Below are 4665 nucleotides of genomic sequence, written 5' to 3'. Positions count from 1 at the left end.
ATAATGGTGATGAAATCTCGAGAATTCTTCCCAAAATATTTCTTGATGAGCTCCACAGAGTCTTTTTCTTCTTGTGTGAAGCGACCGATCTGCAGCACCAGTAAGATCACATGAGGTCCAGGAGACAACAAGCTGATGCATTTCACAAGCTCCCTTTGAACGTCATCATCAGTCAGAGTCGTGTCAAACAAGCCGGGGGTGTCGACGATGACGAGAGGCCGTCCATCAATCTCTCCTGTTGCTTTCTCACAAAAAAACAGTGATCTGGTTCTTCCTCAGTGAACTTAGTCTCTCCCAGTATGAAGTTCCCCACTGAACTCCTCTCAGACCAGCTGTTCCCCAGCAGAACAACCCTCAGCTCAGACACTGAGGAGGAAACACTGGGTTAGTAAAAATCTACTCTTCAACTGAAATCAATAAAACTAGCTTGATGAGGAAATCACAGCTTTTTAAAGGTGGACTACAGTGAATGTGTTAGCTGTTGTCATCTTGAAACTTCCACATTCACCAGTGAGCCATCACCTATAAACACTGTAATTACATGTTAATAAACAGAACAATAATTCTGACTCAGTTTAACTCACAAAAAGGTGGCAGTAATTCAAAGCTGCTGCTCCGCTTCACAGGCTGCAGATCATCTGACACTGTAAGAAAACAGAACATCGATTAATTCACACAAACTCTTTAATTAAAGAGAAGGAATGATGAATTTGCATTGAATGTTTAGTATTTTTATTTGTATGTGTTTTTTTTACATGTTTTAGTTCAAATTAGTAAAAATTACAGAATTTCAGATTGGCATATTCAATCTCCAAATTGAAGCTTAAAATGTGTTTTCAAAACCAGAGAGATTATATTTGTGCTTTGAATCTTTGAATCTTTTTACTGCAAATGTATATCTGTTGCAAATATCTGTTATCGGTCTCTTTCATTGCTAATAATCTTATCGGACTAGGAAAAACAACAGCTCAGTGCCCAAAGGATATCAAAAGACAAAACACCGTCGGAAAAGATTTAGAAGCAGCAGCTGTCGAACCACCAGACTTCAGAGAAACTTCCTTTCATCCTAAACTCTCCTTCATCTGTTATGCTGGTTTTGATTACAATTCCACTACTTTTTGCACTACTGGAGAGTTCCAAAGGGAGTGGACAGGGCAGGGGGTTAAGGGGGTTAAGGAGGTTAAGGAGGTTAAGGGGGTTAAGGAGGTTAAGGAGGTTAAGGAGGTTAAGGAGGCCGATCCGAGGTCACAGGTCAGAAAGGTATGGAGGTGTTTAGGGTAGTGATGGGCTTTGTATGTGATAAGGAGGATCTTGAACTGGATTCTTTGCTGTATGCCAGTTTTTGGAGGACTGGGGTGATGTGGTCTCTGGTGCAGGACAGGGAGAGGAGACGGGCAGCTGAGTTCTGGATGTGTTGTAGTTTGTTGATGATTTCGGTGGATGTGCCGTACAGTATGCTGTTGCAGTGGTCTAGTCGAGAGGTGATGAAGAGGAGGAGGAGTTTTTCAGCGGCTGAAGATGAGAAGGGCGCAGAAGTTCAATGTTTTTAAGATGAAAGAAGGTGTTTTTTGTGATGTAACAAAGGAGAGGATTGGATCAAAGACATAGAGGTTACAGACTTGTGTGAAAGCAGTAACCGAGGTGCCATCGATGGTGAGGGAGAAGTTGTGGTGGGATTTGTTGAGTGATTTTGGGCCGATGATGAGGATTTTGGATTTGTCGCTGTTGAGTTTGAGGAAGTTGGCATGCATCCATGTCTTTCTCTCTGTGAGGCAGTTGCTGATGGTGGAGTAGGTAGTGGGTGTGATGGATTTAGTGAAGATGTAGTTGTGTGTCGTCAGCATAGAAGTGGAAATGGAGGCCGTGGTGGCGTATGATGTTGGCATAGGGGAGCAAGTAGAGGATGAAGACAAGGGGACCGAGTACTGCACCTTGGGGGACACCTTTAAGGGGCGACTGTGGCTCACTGGTAGAGCAGGGCTGTGCAGGGTTGTCCTTCGATCGAAGGATCGGCGATTCGTTCCCCCGCTAGTCCATGTCGAGTCATGGAGCAGCCACCCTGTATTTCACCACCCGCAGGGACAAGCATCAGGGTCGGGTGCTAAGTAGACTGGGCAGTGGGCCGGGCAGGGGGTCTGGGCGAGCCAATAGCCGGCAGCATAGACAAGCTCTAGGGACATGAAAGATCACCTTGCTAGCGGGGAAAGAGCACCTGCGGATAGTAAGGCTCTGACTGTTGTTGGAGAAGGTGAGGTATTGATTTTGAATAAATATATATTCAGATGCTCAAGGCGCTAGACATTTGATGGGCTGTCTTGGCTGACACACCTGTGACACAACTGTGCCCATGGACTGGCACATGGTGGTGGTTCGCATTTTCAAAAAAGGGGGCTGGAGAGTGCTCAAACTATCAGGGTGTCACACTTCTCAACCTCACAGGGAAAGCTTATGCCAGTGTGCTGGAAAGGAGGCTCCGACCGTTTGTCGAACGTCAGATTCAAGAGGAACAGTGCAGATTCTGTCTCGGGTCATGTGTTCTGTGCTCTCACACCAGACTCATAGTTGAGGGACATTATGACTGTACTATTATTAAAAGTAATTTATCAAACGTCATTCTAATGCATTTATTCATATATAATGTGTCGGCCCTGCCATAATGTGTATATAAATATACCCACACATGTACGTATGTGTGTATAAATACACATTTTGTATGTATTCATACATATAACGTACTCGAACAGCTTCACCTGCGCGCGCACCTGGAGTCACTCACCTGTAAACATGACAGCGTTCATGTTTCTTAAAGTGTAGCGTATATTCATCAGCATATTCATCTAAGATATGATCGATTAATCTCTCCTATTTACCTGATAATAGACTAAAAGCACATTCATTACAATATGATTGATTAATCTCTCCTATTTACCTGATCATCGAGCTGAAATCCGTCCGCCGCTCCGTCGCTGCTGTAGACGAGAGGAAGTGAACGCTGAAGGTTCAGGAATGTGTATGTATGTATTATACATGTATATGCAGCTTTACAGTCATGTGTCTTTAGTGAAGCTGGAAGAACATATGGAACATTTGAGTATCACATTATGTTCGATGGCTCAGATTGAAAATTGGATGTTAGACTCACATGAGAGCCAATGAAATGAAAGCAGTAAACCTTTTGCACTCAGAGAACACGGCTGCTCTAATCTATTTACTGACACAATGAACATCAGTGAACTGTTGATCACAAGCTTTTTTATTTTTAAACACATCAAGTTAATTTAACTTAATTTAATGGTATTCAGAAGCTTCTATGTTGCAGTGCAGGGCCTCTGCACACACCAGGGTTCGGTTCAAAGGTCACAGATACTTGTACTGTTATGAGTCCCAGCAGGAGGAGGGGGCTTCTTCCTGCTGTGACTTACAGCACTGAAGGAATTATGATTATAACAGGATTCATATCTGATGTCCGTTCATGCTGCAGGCTGTCGCTCTCTGAACATCATGTAGACAGAGCGCCCTCTAGTGGCAGCATGCACTACATGTTTTATTTGCTTATTTAAAGGTTCTCTATACGATTTACAGAGCATTCATATATATTATCTCACAACTATGAGCTGTCAAGATTTAGGTTAGATATTTTTGGTTGGTTAGACAATCTTTCATATTATAATTTTTTTTCTTCCCACAATTCTTTCCCCACACATTTAAATATCTTTAAATACATGATAGCATGAATCCAACATATTGTAGCAAACAGATGAATGGAGGCAGAACAGGTTATATTTCAGTAAATACAAATATTAAAACATAAACGTCAATGTGGTGTGTTTATAAACGGGCAGTGTTGACATTGGAATCCAGGCGGGAGGCGTTCATATATATATGCCTTCAAAGTAAACACAGGAAGTCACAGAAAAAATGACTTCCTGTTAGTTCCGATCTTTTGTCTACTTGTAGTTTACAGATCACGTTTGGATTTATTCATATGTATAAATATATATTTATGTAGAAATGTGTGTGTAGCTGCATCCTTTGTTCTTTTTATGTCTGCCTGTGAAATACATTACTACTGGTTTAGATATGTGTTATATTAATAAGATTTATTATTATCAACCACACAAGATATGTTTTTAGATTAAACCTGAGTCTAATAGTCAACAATACAGCGTTAAGTATTACAACTACACATAAATAATGATTTTTCACAACCGCCTCGCTCTCGTGAGATTATCGTTGATCACGTGTGCATGACGTCAGAGCGAGTCGGACACAAATCTACCCAGCATGCATATATGAATCTGTGTATTATTTCAAGAGCTTAGTATTGAATGCACAATACCAAGGTATGTTTACACAAGTTACTGGGCTCAGTTTCATATAAAACACTATGATATACTATATATATATATATAAATAGTAGGGGGTCCCTGCTCCATCTCTCTGGGGTCTCTAGCTTGAAAGACGTTGAAGACTTCTGGGTTAATCCTTCTCGATGTAGCATCACATGATGATAAAAATAATAATAATCTGGAGAAAAACAATAGGTTCCTGACGCTTTTCGTGCACGGACCCTGAACGCCCTGAAATCTCGTATCTATTTGGTCATTTCATTGCTATTGGTCACAATACAAATTTACAAATATTCAACCAATGGGAAGGAACTCA

This window comes from Taurulus bubalis (genome assembly GCF_910589615.1).
Source record: "Taurulus bubalis genome assembly, chromosome: 8".
NCBI classification, from domain to species: domain Eukaryota; kingdom Metazoa; phylum Chordata; class Actinopteri; order Perciformes; family Cottidae; genus Taurulus; species Taurulus bubalis.
Note: the sequence above shows the minus strand (reverse complement) of the source record.